The following is a 19694-nucleotide window of genomic DNA, read 5'->3' on the forward strand; positions in this document are numbered from 1 at the left end:
AGAGAAACAATAACTATTCACGAACACGTGATGAGTAAATGATAACAAGAAAAAATCATCAAATGAAAATGTGCATCACCTAAGATAAATTCCTTCCACAAGCTAAGTTAATAAAGGGCCTTCTGTTTGGAGGAATCAAAACTACAACTTCAATATAGCTAGCTGAGAGTTTATTCTGAGATAAATACGGCCCCTCCTGCTCAAACCAAATCTGTTAATACTCAAACTCAAGTCATACACAGTAACTATGGTTCCAATTTTCCTTCTGCCCAAGCTAACTATACTCTTTGGACCTCAACAGAAAATAATTTATTTAACAACCAAGCCACTAGCTATAGATACCAGTACCACACGTAACAGACCACTTGCTTGTGCATGTGCACCCGTGTATCCTTGTGTGCCAATAGTTCTAATACAAGTGACCATTTTGGTATGCCTCTTTTCATTACTAGTAGTCAAAAAAGAAACTTTGAACTCTGGCTGAAAATCTTTTGTATAATTTTTCTGTGATTAAGGATTTTGTAAACAACTCATTCTAAAACTGGGTCAGAGGGCAAGCTAACCAATAGAAAGCATCCAAAGGTACTTTTTTCTTTAGGAACATTACAGACCAATTTTCATATGCTGACATGTGTGTGTGTGTGTGTTTTTGTGGGAGCTATATCCCAAGTAATTGCCATGAGGTACATCCCACTAGATGAGCATATATCATACTAAACCTTCAAGGCAAATTTATGCATGTGGCCATTGTAAAACAGGCCCACTAGTTAATAGCTTCAGCCTTAACCAACTCTTCAAAATTTATTCTAACCAACTGATACTCACTTGAACTAAACATTCACAAGATGCCAAGTATTCTCTAACAAAGATTAAATTTCTGATTTTGGCCACTGCTTTGATAGCTTTAACATTAGACTTCACATGTGCACTCTTCCATACATTCACAAATCACTCCAGTAATTAATTTTTTGCATTGATCGTCAAAATTTTCCACCCCCTAGGAGACCATCATTCCTCACTAATTCCTCTGTTTCAAGCAGTCCAAATAAAGTCAAAAATATGACCACTGAAACTACATATCAAACAAATAAAAATCTAAAAAATGCATTCCACGATAGCAAGTATTTGAATATACATTTCAACATTCTCCCCCTTCAAAAAAAGGAAATTGAATTTAAATAGCTAGGATTTTTTTGAAATTGTCCTCAAAGGATTTGTTAGATTTCAAACTGACAAGAGTTTTAAAATCATGGAGGCTACTTGTGCAAATTCGTAATTCAGGAGTGGCTATTTCTAGTGTTCTCTTTATAAGAAGTAGATGAGGCTGAGGCCCTGTTTTTGGATCCTACTCATTTGTTCCCCAAGTCTTTTTAATGCAGCATCCTTACCTGCCGTTCCACCCTCAACCCTGCACTTGACTTTCTGATTTCCCACACCTCTGAGCTTTATGATATTCCAAGTGAGCCCCTCATCTAGGCCACCACCCCCCTCCAATTCCATATCTTTATGTGCATGAGCGTCAAAAATGAAGTTAGGATCATTTCCATATCGGATTTTGTCAAGACCACTATCGGGGTCAAATATGGATGCCCCTATCCCCTACATTGCTCGTCATTTACATTGATGAGTTGGAGGGCTTTCTTCAGGAGCAAACACTAGGTGGGGATGGTTGCCTCGTCCACCAAGTTTTGATCTCTATTTTTCTATTCATTGATGATGCTTTCCTCTTTACATCCTCTCCTAATGGTTTGCAAAGACAGTTGGATAGCCTTGCCTCTTTTTGTGACTTGCGCCATATTAGGGTTGATTTGAGGAAAACCAAGGTTAAGGTTTTCAATGGGATCAAGACCTCTCACCTCTACTTCTATTTCAAGGGCAATGAGGTGGAGATCGCTTCTTACACTTACCTGGGGGTCAAGTTCTTGGCCCTCAATTCAACATGAGACCCTCCCTTTAGTCATGTATCAACAAGGTCTATGGTTCTTTGCCTCTTCTCGAGAAATAATGCTTTGACACCACTTTTAAGAGACCATATCCAAGATGACCCTCATGGACACTCTTATCAAACCTACTTTTCTCTATGACTATTGTTTTGGGCCTTCCCTTTTGGGATTAGATTGGGCCTCTGTTGAGCAAGTGCGAACCCTTCTTCAATGCATCATCAAGTGCAACAATCCATCCCTCACAGTATTATCCTTCCCGAGTTCGGGGCTCACCCCTTCATGCTTGATGCCATCTTCGATCTGGTCTATTTTATACATTGCCTTTGTATTTTTTTAATTCTCGTGGGGGGGAACATAGGTACCCTCACTTAGCTTACTGTTCGTCACAATCAATTGCCTTTGTCTAGTTGGGTCATACTCATGGGTGGTTTGCTAGGACCTCAACCCTCCTTGGGTATATTGGGATTTTGATGGATCATCTCCCCCCTTCCAATACTCCCTTCACACCCCTCCCCATCTCCCCCCCCCAGGAAACCATTGAATAGGTGTATTAGGTTCAACATTTATAACAAGGACATTCATAGTACTTGCATCAATCCTCATGAGGGCCTCACAAGATGGCGCTTTATGTGGAACACTTCCTTGAGATAAGGGATGGGATCATTGTCCACCCCTCTTACTTATCAAACCATTGGTCCCATTCTCTCAAGATCTCTCTAGCTTTCTTTAGGGTGGGCTCCCATAGGCTCCACTCTAAGACTAATCACCAGCTTGACTAAAAGGATAGGATTTGCCAATCATGCGGTATTGGGGAGACTTGAGTCAAAGGAGCACTTCATTTTCTGATGCCCTATTTATTTTGAGATTTGTGAGAGATCTAACCACCTTTGCAAAGACACTCAAGACCTTCCCACCTTCTTTAGGTTCATGGATTAGTAGTGCTTTTCTAACTCCAAGAGGCCACCAGGCTTTGTGACAGCTCTTTTCAATGTTGGCATCATGCACGCCTACACACATCTCAACATATCAACTCCTTTAGCATTGGGCTCTATACAAGGCACGGTAACAAAAAGCAATTGGATCCTCTCATTCTATCTCTCCAGATATGTCAAAAACTAGAGGGTTCCTCATCATCGACTTGCTTCTTCCAATAAGAGGTAGCAAGTGTCTATGTTCATCCCAAAGCTTACCCTTTGGTTCAGCAATTCTTCTCAGTGGCTCAAATTGCTTATGGCAATGGGGGTTCTCCCATTTAGCCCACCCTTACCCCCCTGTAATGTCCCCTTTTCTAGTTTGTGAATTGAATACCAGAACCTGCATTAAATCATTAGTACATGATGAAAATATATATATTCATGAAACCAAAACCTGCAATATGTTAGTAAATGTTAAGAAAATTTAACTATTGATTAAATACTACCCTTACTAACCCCTCCTAATCCCTAGAAAGAACTCTTCTCAGATTCGCCTAACCCTCTAGTGACAGTAATTCTTGATTAGGCAATCGTCATATGAAGAGCACCTTCCTAAGGCCTCTGGGATCTCTATTAATGAGAATGCTCATTAACAATCACTACTTGGTAGAGTTCCCATCTCTAACCAAGTCTCTAGTCACTAACATATGCATATGGCTAACCACTACAAGATATATTGTCTCTAAGAGATTCTCTATAAATCTATCTCTAGGATTTCTCTTAGGAATTCCTCACATCCGCTCTTGAATGTCCTCTAATCTCTGAATTCCTTTCAAATAATTCAATATCTAAAAAAGATACCCTCTATCAAGGATCTCCTCTTGGCCTCAATGAGAATATAAATTCTTGTTTCTATTATATATTAATAACTCCTAATTGATAAGCTCTCTATTATGTATTTAATCACAAGTAACATGAGTAGACATACATCTTCGAATTTGTATTGAAATCTCTTACACTATGTTTATTTCTCTTCTGCTGTCTGATGAGTATATAGAGTCTATCAGTCTGTTTATTTTACTTCGCTCTTCTCTGATAAGAGTCTACTTCCCAATGACACTTTTGTTGACTGCTGTAGTGAACCTTCTCTGTCATGTTTAATAATCTTGTCCCTTTTTGGTTATCACGTTTCAGGCTTACTACTTTATCATTAATTTGTTTTGGATTTGATATCTGCTATTTATGGTCATTGTACAAGTATCAATTGTATGTTTGGTTCACTAGTTCCTTTGTTCTTGTCTTATTAGTAATCCCCTCGGTTGCTTATTATTGATATTTCTTATCCTTACTGCTTACACATGCCAACCTGTCTAGCTTGCATGGAATTTACTTCTTGTTTTGTATGCTCACCATTGAACTCCTCTAATCCCTTTAATAGACAATTCTCCACTGCTACCGCACTGATTTACCATTGATCACCTTGCTCAATTCTAGAACATGATTTTTTGTGGGCTGTGTTGCCGTCTGTCTATGCTCGCAGGTTGTAATGATATTTGCCATATATATGTATTTGGAATATCATTTTTTTTGTTTGTTCTGTGTTTTCCTTATATCATTCACTGCTTGTTTTTATTTTCTGTGTATATCTGATTGATTATTTTTATTCCTGCCATCGAAGGGAGATAGAATTGTCTCCTCATATCTTATGCCAAGTATGAGAGGATGTATTGGAAAAGACATACCTGGTGTCTTTTAATAATTATATCTCTTCATAATGAATTGTACCACATCATTCACCAACTAATTGATTTGTTATATATTCTAATCACTTATTTCTACTTGGACTGTTAATCAGTTCATGTTAAATCCTGATGATCATGATTTTTTTATGAAAACTAAATAGTATTATCAGTTTGAATATATTCGACATTGCACTATTTAACATATTGTTTCCCTTTATATTCGTTTGTGGCGCTATCAGATTTCAAACCCCCATAAGATAAGTATCATTTTATGATCATTATGATAACACTTATTAAGTTAATAATACAGCTACCATGGATACTTGAACTACCAATATACTTGTTAACATTTTTTTGTTACTGAAGATAATATTCATTGGCTCCATATTGCTTCCACTGTGCACGATAGTGTTGTTTGGTGGTTTATGCCAACTTATTGGAATTTTCCTTCCAGAAGCATTATCACTTAGAAATTCTTTCGATAGAATTGCTTATATATAAGATCGTTTGTAAAAATATCACCACATACTCAGTCTTGAGTCGCCAATGTGATTAACCATATATGGAAGTTGTACAGCTCCTCTCTAATTATATGGCTTACTTGACAATATCTCTATGATCTAGTCTTATGATACCTCAATTCCCACCATATTGTATTAGTGTTATGTATAGTCCATAAGTGTTTTGATATATATCCTCAATTATTTCTGAATTGATGAGATTTTATTTCCATATATTCTTAATTTGGCCACAACTTTTCAGCCTTATCAAAATGAATATTTTAACTGAAATTTCAAGCATGATTAGTAAACATAGTTATATAATTCATATGGATAAACAGTGTTCATTATTATTATCATACCACATCCTTAGGGAAAGCCATATAAGGAATAACATTTATATGTACTATGATTAGATTTAAACTATATATATTATTATATTATGATATACTCCTTACTTATAGATTAATATTATTTATAATACTGATTTGATATATATATATATTTGTTTGTTTTCTAATTATTTTCCAATATAGGGTTATGACACCCAACCCACCTCTATATATATATATATATATATATATATATATATATATATATATATATATATATATATATATGTTTGTTTTCTAATTATTTTCCAATATAGGGTTATGACACCGAACCCACCACCCCTGCCCCTACCCCCCTTCTTTCTCCTTGACTCTGGCTTTGTTGTTCCATTGGTTTCTTGTTGCTTGAGCTTTGTTTTTCTTCAGGTATTATTTGGTGCCCTTACTGCGAGCTAGGCCCTTGTGTTGTATTTGGCAGTCCCTTTGACCCCTTTTGTGGTCATTTGTTGGACAGTAATAAACTTATCTTATCTCTCCACATTTTTTGTAACTTTTCGAGAGGTTTCTTTAAAGTATTTATTTTTGGGATATTAATAATTGTTCTTAGGTACCTAAAAACTATTATTGTAAGCTATAAATAATTGCCTTATACATAAGATAATTTCAATGAGAGTTGACACTATAGTTATGTAATAGAAACTATTATTCAAATTGGAGTTACTGTAGAGCTTTTGTTTATAATTGAGTAATGAACTAATTGTAGATTATGTCAAGCTTTCCATAGGCAAAACAGTCTACCTGTTTGTGGCTCTACATACAGCCTAACTATTTAATTCTAAAAATCATGTGGCATGTGATGTCCCCTCCATAGGCATAGCAACTAATGGAGACCAATGGTCTATTTTGATTCCAAAAGACTTAATGAGACACAAAAAGGGAATAATTTATTTTATTAATTGTATAAAATATAACAGATATAGGGCTTGATCGACTCGCCTATAATGAGCAGTGATTTTCTTACGTAGAGACAACTACTCATTTCTGGTCCTTCAATCTTCTGTTTGAAAATGACTACGGGGGGCACTTGTTTGCCACAAACCCAACCTCAGATCGTAATTTCCTATACAAGCAAAAAAACATTTGTGAACAATTAAACTTTAAGCAACTTGGGTGACTTATTTAATTACTAAATAAATATATATCTTTTTACAAGACTTTTTGGTATGGGTGAATCAGTTTTGAGCAAAACCTTAAACGTTTTCAATCACAAATTTATGTTAATTACCTTTAACCAACAAAACATCAAAGAAATATAAAGCAATGTAGATCATACATATGAAAACCAATTTTTTACATAAAAAATCCATAGTGGGAAAAACCGCGGTGAGAACATGCCCACTATATGAAGATAACAATATTATTTTAAGCTCAATGCCAAGGTATCTCACTTCTTAGAATTTGACTTGTAGGCTCAGGCACACAACCTTAGGGAAAAATATTTCGAATCAGAGTTGACACGACACTTATGTAATAGAAACTACTATTCATATTGCAGTTATTGTAGAAATTGTGTTTATAGCTGAATGTAGATTGCAATGCCAAGCTTTGCATTGGCAATATAGTCTACCAAGGTTGCAGCCTTGCATAGAACTTAACTATTAATTCTAAAAATCGGGTAAGTGTAATTACCCTTGCAAAAACATAGTTAGAATTCTTCCAATAGATCAAACTTACTATAAATAGTTACCCTCTAACCTAACCCTAAACCTTAAAGGCGTTCCTAGATCAAGTTTTCCTACCTATAGTTATTGAGTCGTCTTTTCTAGAATGCACCCTTTAAGGTTCACATATGCATATGTTGACACCAACTGCTAGGTGGGATATGGCCCATCTCCAATAACTCATTGATTGTTCTTTATATCTCTTCTTTGAATTTCCTTGGATGTCTATAAGGGGTGGTGATTACGGTTCTTGCTCCTACTTCCAATTATATCGAATTTTCAAATCCTCTTTTTGGGGGAGTCCTGGGAGAATTTCTTCAAAGACTCTTTTGTATCTTTTCAATATAGATTGAATATCTACATGAATGGTTTCTCTTTTTTAAATTAATTTATCTTTTATCATACACTATGCCACCCATCTCTCTTGGCCATGATTGAGTATTTTTGTCATTTTTTTACAGGAGACCATCTAGGGGGACCCATCTGATAATCCTTTTAATGTGATTTCTTTCACTTCATGTTGGAAACAAATTTCTGAATTTGGCCCATCCATTATGAATCTTCCAAGGGAATTTACCCAAGGCATTCCCAGGATGATATCATTTTGAATGTTTGTTACATAAAAGTTTCTCTTAACGGTGTGTCCCCCTAGAGTGACTTCAAGTTGAGGCACTATCTTGGTGCACTTATCAATGAATCCATTCCCAAAAGCAACCTTGAAACCTTTGAATTCTTGAGTTTTAAGTTTCCTCTTAGTGACCAAATGTTTGCTAATTAAATCATGAGTAGCTCGGGAATCCATTAATGCAATTATTCTTTGTCCTTTAATTGTTCCCTTGAGTCGGAAGGTCCTATTTTCATTTTCTTGGGTGATGATGGCTATTACCCCATGTTTTGTTTCTTCAGTTTTTGTTCTTTTCCATGGAAAATCATCTTCTCCTAGCTCTTCCATTTTGTTTACTTTCCTCTTTTACACTGATGACTAGGTTTCCCTGGTTCCTTGCATTTAAAACATAAGTTTTTCTAGTATAGTTCTTCTTTTTTCTGGCATCAATGTTCCTTATTCCATGGTTCTTTACAACTATAACAAGGTCTTTCTTGATGGTCCTTCTTAGATCCTTCATGTCTATGGGGGCTTAGAACCAAAATTCTTATGCTTTTCCCTGTGGTGATTAAACTTGATCTTTTTTGCCTTTATGATTGCTTCCTCTAGGTTTCGTGGTTCAAGGGGTTTTATTTGTGCTTTAATAAAATCCTTGAGTCCTTCTATAAACAAGTGGGTGAGTTGGCTTTGTGATAAGTTTGGAACCATTACCGATAGATCTTGAAATTGATTTGCAAATTCTTCTAATGATCCTGATTACTTGAGATGAGTGAGTTCTTGGAAGTACCATTTCTGAATCTCTTTGATCAAATCTATCCATCAACCTTTGCGCGAATTCGCCATAGGTGGTAATTTTCTTATGTCCTAAGGAATTTTTTCCATAGTGCCACCATTTATGTGTTGACCCTCTTATGTGGAGTGTGGCGAAGTTGATTGCACCTTCCTCAGTCATAGGACTATATGGCAGGTATGTATCTAATTTTTGGATCCATGATTGAGCAGTTTCTTCTCCTGAACCATTAAAATATGGTAGTTTAACTTTATTCACCTGTTTTGAAGTTCCTTATCTACATGGTTCTTCCTATTCTTTTCCATGGTTTTTGTTTTGTAGTACTCTTCAAAAGAAACATGTTGAATATTTGGTTCTAGGTTTGCATATAGTTGCGCAATTTCTTCCATAGTAGTTGCAGTAGTCTCTTCTTCTGTACTAGTTTCTTCCCTTGGAATGAATGAGGGAAAGGTATCTTGTGGGGCCGAACTTTGAGATGAGGGTTCATTGTCTTCATGATTGGAGTGACAATCCCTTTGGGGATTGATTCTTTCATTCTAGTTATTATTGTCGCGAATTCATGGAATTAAGATGAAAGGTTAACTGTTATGATTATTTATGATTATATAATTTATGATTTAATTATGGAGAAATTCCTTGTAGCGAGCATGTCAAAGGGGTGGAAGCATTGTCAAAAACGAATCATGCAGGGCATCACCATCACTGGGCAAACAGGTAAAAACAGATTACACCTGTGGAGCTGCATGAGTTATTTAAACAAATAATTTAATTAAAACAATTGAGTTAAAATATAAAACGTATCTTAAAAGATTTTAATTTATCTTTCGTTATATTGTTTTAATAATTATTTATAAACGTACATTTAAATATAAAATGATTAAGCACTATTATAATTTAATAATTAAGTGATGTTGCTTGTACATATTAGATTTTAATAATTATAATAAAACCTTTCATCTTCTTTCTTTCTTTCTTTTCCTCCTTTCTTTTTATTCTTTAAATCGATTTGAGAGTCTTTTGAATGGCTTCTTGTAACTGATGGTAGCCGAAGAGCCAAGCATCTCTTTTTAATAGTCTCTTTGATTGTATTTTGATATAACTCTTACCTCTGTGCAACACGTGACTTCTCAATTTTCATCCGTCTATACGTTATTGTTTATGTGTTCAATGTGAGGGAGTAATTCTGAGTTTTGGGGATTGGCTCTCTTAATTCCTTAGCCATCGTGATTCTTGTTTTTGGCTTTTGTGACTGAACTAGTTCGGCGGCTTATCTTGCATTACTCCAAAATAATACCATCATCCATGGGTGATTGATTGAGATTGCGGTTTACATAAGTGCGAGTTCTTCTCAAAATCAGGTGACAGGGAAGGAGTCACGTAAGACTTCTAATCCGATTCATCAACCTGTTTATGCTTTCCTTCTTATTTTATTACTGCAGAACCGATAGATTAGAATATGGTCATTCTCATTATAAGTATGTGAAACCCGTACTGTAATTAGGTTCATCAATTTCTCAATTGCAAAGTGCATCTACTTTCCTTGAGATTTAAGATAGCGAATTGAGCTTGAAGTCTATTGTTTTCCATTAGAATCTGTCGTCTTTCTTTTTGTGATATAAGCAATGATAATAGTTTATATTTCCTTTTCAAGATTGTGGTGTACCTGAAAAGACTACCAACTATCCTATGAATAGCAAAGTGATAATTTATACCCAAGTCAATAATTTCTTGGACAACCGAACATGAAATCTTTTGCATTTTGTCTTTGAAATCTATAATTGAAGATTAAATCATTTACAATCTGGTTTATTAAGTCTAATGCCCTCCTTGTTATGATTTAAGCTTCTCGTCTTTCTTTATATGAGAGAAGATAAATTTCTCTGAATTCTTTATGATTCAAGTCAAAAGTGTATCATTCCGGTATAAAACCTTTACAACCTGATTTGCATACACAAATATCTAATCAAGTGAACACCAGGAAATTCACCAGGCGAAATGCCGGAGTATGGTGAAAAAGTTTCCAATAAATTAATCTAATAGCACCAGAGAGTCACCAGTTTGATGGCCTGAGAAAGGTGAGGAGGTGCAAAAATCAAGATTGTCGTCTGAATAAGATAAAAACATGATAAATAATAACATTAGCTCATGCATGTTTCACTCATGAAGAATGTTGTCAAATTGTTGAGATCTTTAAAGAACATAATTATGTAATCACAAAGTGTGAAATGTTGGATGTATGTAATCTTCTTGAATAATTGACAGAGCCGTCTACTTTGAGAATTTCAAAATATATGAGACTCACCCAGCTGTGTAGCCAAGAAAAAGGGTGACGAGGTGAAAAAGAGGAAATCTGTTATAATCAAATCCATATCAGTTATGATATTTCAATATTTATCATTTAATATGAATTAATAGCTCATGCACATTTCTGTTATTGTGATCTCCTGTTGCCAAGTCGTATGGTGAAGTTAATTATCAGGAAGCCCAGAGGATGGCATGATGACCCCTGCCTATTCTAGGTAGGGAGGGCCTTTCTCGTTAGAGATCATGAGAGGATATGTTGTGGTCTAAGGTTGGGTGGTTAAGCCCCTGACAATGTTTCACCTCTCTCAAGATGTCGGATTTGCGTTAGACAGATATAAGCTATGCATTCAATTGTTTATAGAAAATAGGTATTATCATTTTTAGTTATGCGGAGGTAAGATTAAATTGAGTTAATTTATTGTTACCGTTATAGAATCATGGATTGTTTTCATATCAAATATAACTAAATTTCTAGCCTTGAGTTACTATCACAGTTAAGCAATCGGAAGGAAAGGAATCTGAAGCCCTAAATTGAATCTATGGTCGAAGAAGCCCTAAACTGAATCTGTGGTCACAGAAGCCCTAAATTGAATCAGTTATGATATTTCAATATTTATCATTTAATATGAATTAATAGCTCATGCACATTTCTGTTATTGTGATCTCCTGTTGCCAAGTTGTATGGTGAAGTTAATTATCAAGAAGCCCAGAGGATGGCATGATGACCCCTGCCTATTCCAAGTAGGGAGGGCCTTTCTCGTTAGAGATCATGTGGGGATATGTTGTGGTCTAAGGTTGGGTGGTTAAGCCCCTGACAATGTTTCACCTCTCTCAAGATGTCGGATTTGCGTTAAACAGATATAAGCTATGCATTCAATTGTTTATAGAAAACAGGTATTATCATTTTTAGTTATGCGGAGGTAAGATTAAATTGAGTTAATTTATTGTTACCGTTATAGAATCATGGATTGTTTTTCATATCAAATATAAGTATATTTCTAGCCTTGAGTTACTATCACAGTTAAGCAATCGAAAGGAAAGGAATCTGAAGCCCTAAATTGAATCCATGGTCGCAAAAGCCCTGAATTGAATATGTGGTCATAGAAGCCCTAAAATGAATCTGTGGTATTGGAAGCCCTAAGTGAGATAGCGGTATGAGAAGCCCTAAATGAACTAAAGGTAAATGATGCCCTAATTGATACAGTGGTATGTGATGCCCTAATTTGAAATATAGTGGTATTTAATTGTAATTATCATTTGATTTTAAGATAGCAGTTTGTAGATGATAGTCATCATATGAAATTGTTATAGTGTATTTGTGGACTAACCCGGGTGGTTGCAAAAGCATCCCTAGTTTGATTTTGATCTCAGTTTTTCTGAGGTATGTGGGTTCTGATTTCTATAGTAATTTCATTTGATGGTATTTCAAATTTTTAGTTAAGAAATTTTGTCTAACTGATTTTAACGGTAAATGTTATTCACATAAACATGAATGATATAACTGTCTTCCTATGAAACAAAGTAGAAATTGTATTCTTTGAGTATGTTAGATGTTAATTTAGACCCATGAAATCGGGGGGTTACACGTGGGTAGGGGTCTATGACTTCTGTCTTGTTGTGTAACCCGAGGGTGATGATGCTTCTGCTCGAAGTGTGGGGTATGAAGGTGTACTTGACATTGCACTACCGGTGATGATGCTTCTGCCCAAAGTATGAGGTACGAAGGTGTTGTGTAACTCGAGGGTGATGCTCTGTCAACTCTGCCATAAACATTCCTTCCTTAAATGCTTCGTACTCTGCACACTGCTGTTCTTCCTCATTCATCTGATGGCTTTAATATACTTTTCATATCGTTCTATCCTTTGGTGGTTGTTGTTATGACATGTGGTTTCAGATTTTAACTATTAAACCTTAAGACATAATCATATGTTTAATCAAAAGTATTTATTATGAAAACAATATGTTTATTTAAGGAAACATATAATATATTGAAAAATAATCCATTCATTACGAAACAATTGGTATTTTATTATTAGTTCTTAGTGATAAATAAAATTTAATCTATTAATTTCAATGTGATAATAACAATAATCTAGACATTTCATTGGTATTTTATGATTTAATTTAGTTCCATTGGCAATATAGTCTACCAAGGTTGCGGCCTTGCATAGAACTTAATTATTAATTCTAAAAATCAGTTGGCCTATGATCTCCCCTCCATGGGCATAGCAGGTAACAAAGACCAATTGCGTATTTTGATTCTAGCAGACTTATGAGACACAAAAAAGGAATAATTTGTTAATTTTATAATTTGTCTAAATTTCAAATTGTAACGTCCCCTATTCAAGAAAAAATCAATTTGTGAAGAATTAGTCTATTTTCCAAGTTTTTCCATTGGCTAATTAGTGAGTGAGGGAGAAATCCAACTTTCTTAGAGAGTGAGAGATTGATCAAGAAATGTTCTTCATGGCAATGAGTTCAAATGATCTTAGTGGGCCTCATGATGCTTTCAAAATGCAATTTTGGCCTTTTGAGGCTCTCCAAGCTTCTTGGTGGAGTATCTTAGTTTAAGCAATCACCAAGTTGATCCAATTCTTCATTCTGAGGCTTCAATGACATTAATATGGTGAGAATTTCATGTTTGTCTCATTGATGCTTTTTGCAACTTGGGTGATCTAGTTAATTATTAAATAAAAATATCATTTTGTTGAGCACACCAAAAGACTAAGAGGCATGAGTGAATCAATCTTCAGCAAAACCGTGAACCATTTTCAGTCACAATTTTTAAACCAATTATCTCTAACCAGCTAAACATCAAAGAAAGATAAAGCAATGAAGATCACACATTCGAACACCCAATTTTCCCATCAAAAACCCGATGTGGGAAAATCCACAATGAGAACATACTCAAGGTATGAATTACTGGTTATAATATGTTTTGGGTGCAAGGCCAAGGTAGCTCACTTCTCATTATTTGACTTGCAGGTTAAGGTGCACAACCTTAGGGCATGATACAAAAAGGATTTGCAATTTGAAGCTCACTATTTGAGGGAAAAATATAAATCTGCAAAAGTTGCCAAAAGGACTCACTATCTTCCAGCAAGCATAGAGATATGATAAATTGTAATGTCCCCATTTGTTGCAACCATCAGAATTTCATGGATTAGCCTAACATTGGATCCTCAAAGGCTAATGAGGATAGTTAGAGGGTCTTTTGAGGATTGATTCATCTCCAACATTCAGCAATTTATGGATTTGGCCTTCATTCAATATCATATGGACTTCATTTGTCATACTTACTATGTATAGTAAGTGAGGAGTAATAGAGATGGACCTTTTTTATTTTTAGAAAGTGTATTTGGTCACATGGAGAATTATGAGGATAGATTCCTATTTCAAATGGCAAGGCAATCAGACAAGTATTTCAAGAGATATTAAAGTTCTAGTGACTTAAGTGATTTATTTAAATATTTTAATATTATTATAAAGTTATAAAGTAACTTAAGTGACTAAAAGACAAAATTGGCCTTTAATCCCACATTGCCTAGTTGTTTGTGTTTTCCCTCACATCAAAGTTATAAAAGTGTGGAGCTACATTGGGATTGGGATCATGAAATGTTTTGTTTTTCAAAATCCTAAAAGGTTGCTTGAATGTGACTGGGCTCTTTCTGGAGGACGTAACCCTTTGAGGCAAAGAGTGAGACTGGATGCAAACCCAGTGACTCACATTTTATTCTATGATTGAAGTTCTGATTGATACATTGGAAGTCTGAAGTAAATTGGAGGTTTCAACAGCAGGAGAAAGGAATAGGTGACTGAAGATATCCGACTGTGCTAGCAACGTACAGGTCAGTAGCAGCAGACATGAGCTAGTAGGCAGGCAGGAAAATGGTCACACCATAGCCGAGATAATAAAGGATACTTTATGTTGTGTTAAGCTTTCCCTTGGTACTGGTTCATGTCCAAGATAGTATCATACTAGCAGCGAACAGTCATCTGGGTTACAGTGGTATCAGAGCAGCAACAGGTCATCCCATGATACCATGATTGCGGAGGACTGCAAGGCAGCAACAGGTCATCCCTACAGCAGCAGTACAGACATTACATCTTCCAGCAGTAAGGTTGTTAGTTCCTCCACACAGACGACATCCTCCATTGGTAAAACAGGCATCGGAATTAGCGTGCAAGGCGGCGTCATTCTGGAAGAAGCTCAGACGGCAGCTTGGTCAAATCACAGGTAGCGTGAATCACTTTCAAACCGCAGCTCATGCTTATTTCGAGATCTGCACATCCATTCCAGGTTCCTCCATTGTATTTCCTCTCGGCATAATAGGATCGTCAATTTATGAGAGTTAAGAATTATTTCATTTAATCTTGCATTCCAGTTGGTAGTTGCTTTCAGCACTTGTATTAGGAGTTATACATATTAATGAATAATATTGTCCTTCTTGAGCCACCATTGGTATAAACTATCTTTGGATGTCCATACATCAATTGTTTGATCAATTACGCCATAAGTTTTAATAACAGACCCAGCAAGAATATCACAGTAATATCAATACTTTCATCTTTGGGAATGCACACCAACTGTTCGTAAAAATGCCATAGACAAATTCTGAATTCTTTTGCAAATATAAGGGATGGGATACTACAATTGTGCACTATATACTGTGATGTGTTATGAAAGAAAATCTAAACATATAAACCATAAGAATTCAGAAAAAGGAAGTTTGCTGAGTGAGGAGGTATTTTGTAGACTTGTAGCACTTGTTGCTATTGTTTCATCTACTGTTCTGTAACAGAAAAATGTTCAATTTCAAGTTTAGAACAGAGATTTTCTTGTTGCCTGAAGACAGGATGCAAAGTGTTTGGTAAAATGAATTTCAAAGGTAAGTGAAGATTTCAGAATGCTATACTCAAAAAAATGTTTGATAGAATGCCTATGCTATGAACTTGAAATTTGTGGTTTAATATTGGCTCAGTTCTAGTAAGGGTTCTTACATTAATTTATATGAATAAGATCTCCTAAACATGAGATTGCCCTTGTACAATGTGTTAAGCACCCGACTTCATGGCAAACACAACACAAACATTTGTTATCTCAAAATTGTCACGCTAAAAGATGGGGTCATGAAAGCACATCACAACACATATGCTTTAACATTATTCACAATCAATCTACACTTCAAATCAAACATCCACCCATCTATGTATATTGACATATTCGTCAAAACCCTTGACAAGGTGGACCACAAACAAAATACACATAATTCGAATTTCAAACAAAGTTAGCCACCATTAGCAACTATAGAAAATGCAGTCCGCTCCAGGAGTTAAAGAAGACAATAATGCATCGTAACACATCTTCCTAAGTCGATTCTAACGAACCAAATGCAACAAAAATTCCTCTAAAGTTGGTATCAAATGTAAAATGTACATAAACAATGTGGCACATTAACCACTTGGCCTAAAAATATCTTAATTCAATGCAGATCTTCACACGCCACAATATGATCCATAAAAACCTCTTGATCAACCTCGAATGATATTCATAGCAACCTTGGATTAAAACAAACTTATGTCTACAACCACTTTGTATTGCTTATAGACTTGGATTATAAAAACAAATATATATTATTTGTCATAGGTCCTAATGAAGAATGTTTATAATACATATTAAATTTATCTAGCATATATGCCTATATGATGTCGGTTAGCATCAATAATTCCTTGCCAATACCAACTCCATCAATTTGTAATCGATTTGGCTATGGCCTTTTACGATTTCCTCATTCATACTTGTTGTGAGGTTTTCACACCATCGCCCCAAAAATTTTGGGGACCCCCATTTTCGAGCAAGCTTTGGCAATTTTTGTGAGTGTTGGGAATTTTTCGATTGCCTTAGTGAATTTTCTAAGTTGTCCAGAGGTTTCGAATTGGTAATTTTACACTTTGGATGTCTTGGTCTCAAGGAGGGATTCAATTTATTTTCACCTAGCGCTAAACCTGATTTTCCGGAACATGTAATTTCATCCTTAGGCTTAGCAAGTTTCAACAACATTTTTTCAATGGTTAAAAATAATATCTGGCAGGACAAATTGGCAAATTTTGGACTTGGATTTTTGAAATTTTGATATAATTGTATAAGCTTGAGCATTTTCAAAATGAATGTGGACTCAGTTGTTTTGGAAATCTAAAAAAACTTTGATGGTGAAAAGAAATTTTTTGATGGTGAAATTGAATTGCCAAATAAGGATTTATTTTTATTGCAAATTGAAATTGTATAGCAAATAAATTGAAATTGGATTGAAGTACAAAATTTGATTAAGTTGATATTAAATTGCCTGGAGGGGGGTTTCTAAATTTTAAAAGGAAGTGAAACTGAAATTAAAATCATATTTTTGGGCTGAGTGTTTGTAATTTGAAAATTTGATTTGGCCCCCTTTAGGTGTTAAATTCAATGTATTTTAAGGCCTAAGAGGTGTGAAATTCAAGGTAAATTATTGGGTCCACAATGGCGAAGGTTTAAAGCTATATTAGAGGCCTACATGACCTTTTTTTTTAAATTCAATTTTAGGGCTTATGGTAATTTCGGATTTGGCTAATTTAAACACCTTATTAAATTTTATTTCCCTCCAATGCAAGTAGGCCCTATTCAAGGAGGCAAAAGTTTGGTATAAGAAGAGGCTCCTCCTCTTCATTTCTCATTCCAACTTCTTCCATTCTGTGGAGCAGCGAATTTGTTTGGAGGGGGAGCATGGTTAATTGTGAGGTCAGATTTTCTGATTTTTTGGCAGCAATTTTTCTCCTTGTGGGCAGTGACTATCTTCATTTGAGGGGTGTTTTTTTGTGTGAGGAGCAGATTTCTTTTCTGCCCTAGGCGAATTTGTTTGGAGGCCCAAATTTGCAGCAGAAGGGCTGATTTAGAGGAGCAATTTTCTGCCCTAGCTGGGCGAATTCTTCCTTAGCGGCGATTTTTAGGGCCTGATTTTTTTCCTTCTTTGGCAGAGATTTTTTCCTCCTTCGTTGGGCGATTTCTGCCATCAGTCGATTTCAAGGACCAGATCTAAATTTTGGTGAGTTGGGCAATTTCTGCCCTAGGTCAATTTGTGGTGAAGACGCCTGATTTTTGCGAGATTGGCAACAATTTTGAAGTCCGATTTTTCCTCCAAGGGCTGCGATTTTCTTCTTCAGCTTGGCGATTTTATTTGGTAAATTGACATGGCAATTTAAGGTCAAAATTCAGTGGCATGAGCAGATTTTGCAAACAATTCATTTGCTAGGGCATCATTATTTGCAAGGACTGAAATTTCTAAGATCGGATCCTAAGGTAATGAAAAGGCCTAGTTATTGGTAAAGGCAGATTTAAGGTAAAATTCTCATTCATTTTTAGAGGTGAAGATTGGTTTTAGAGGCAGAATCTATTCCTTGTTCTTACTTGGTTCGTTTCTCTTATCTTCTTGCATTTTTCATCCACCAGTTCATCATTTCCATTGGTAGGCTGAAGTTGGGAGATATAAGTGTATATCTCATGATAGGACACTTGGAGAGGCAGAAATAAGCTAGACCACCCTAGGATTGAAGTTTGGAGATTGACAAGTGTAGTCCATCCTAAGGTAACAAAGAGGCAAAAATAAGTGGTAGTCTCATCCCCAAGAAAGAAGTTTGGAGACTGATAAGTGTAGAGATAGGACTTGGAGAGGTAAAAATAAGCTAGATTACATTGATAAAAAGAAGGTTGGAGATTGATAAGTGTAGTCTATATCATTTAAAACGAAGGGGCAAAAATAAGTGTTTAGGATGGTGGATATTAGTGCAAGAAAAAACCCAAAGGAAAAGAATACCAAAAAAGACAAGGAAGACATGATGCCTAAGACCACCTTCTTCTCGAAAGTGAGGCGAATAAGTGACAGCAATATCGCCACAATGAACATAGTATAGTTGAAGGATAGATTGAAGGAAGGGCAATCCCCCATGGCAAAGAAGATTTACAAGAGCGGAATTGTACATGCAGCGACTTTCTCTCCTACCTTGCCTTGTTCGGAATTGGTAATGGAATGTGTATCCTGATTTGATATTATGACCAAGTCCATCATTTTTCATGAAGGGAAGAGAGTGTTGGCTAACGTCAACGAACAAGTGGTCGAAGAAGTATTCAATATTCCCCAGCATAGAGGCATGTCAATGATAACAATGGATCAAGCAACCAAGTTCTTTCAAGGTAACCATGAGGCCTACTTCATTCATCTAAAGCAAAATTGGTTACACGAAGGCAAGAAGGAAGTTAACAAGTCATCAAAGCTCACTAGGTTAGATTTCAAATCAGAGTATGGCGACCTTATTGTGCTTCTCAGTCGGATCATGGGCATGGCTCGAGGTATGCAATTCAAGAACTGGGTGTACTATTTTATTGATGAAATTGAAAATGGAAAGAGAAAGTTTGCTTGGGATAGAATTATAAGTGAAAATCTAGAGTTGCAACTTAGTACAATACAAAATCAAAAGCAATTCTATATGGGATCCTATATTTTCTATCTGATTGAGAGACTATATGAAAATCTTGGACTTAAGACCTTAGGAGTGATTGGCAATGGGCTAGGGCAATGTTTTGTGCATGAGTGCTATCCACAGCTTCATTTGCACAACACCAAAGATTAGAAGATGTTTTATGATGCCTTTGCCATAAAGACGGGAAGCATATTACAAGGGACAACTGCTAGAAGGCTCTCAATGGAAGCAGAAGTATGGGAGTTGGATCATCCCATTTCCGCAATTGACGTATATTAGAGTAGTAGGAAGTACAGTTTGTCCCAAGAGTCTTCCAAGGTACCCACCCGACAAGAT

At 35.7% G+C, this 19694-nt stretch overlaps 1 protein-coding gene across 4 annotated transcripts in view; it reads right to left on the minus strand.

Moving 5' to 3' along the window:
* Nucleotides 1–19694, minus strand: part of LOC149569670 (putative serine/threonine-protein kinase SIS8) — a 311948-nt gene that overhangs the window by 247871 nt on the left and 44383 nt on the right. The window lies entirely within an intron of this gene.

This window comes from Cupressus sempervirens, chromosome 3 (genome assembly GCF_028749045.1).
Source record: "Cupressus sempervirens isolate cs-2001-9-10 chromosome 3, ASM2874904v1, whole genome shotgun sequence".
In the NCBI taxonomy this organism is placed as follows: Eukaryota; Viridiplantae; Streptophyta; class Pinopsida; order Cupressales; family Cupressaceae; genus Cupressus; species Cupressus sempervirens.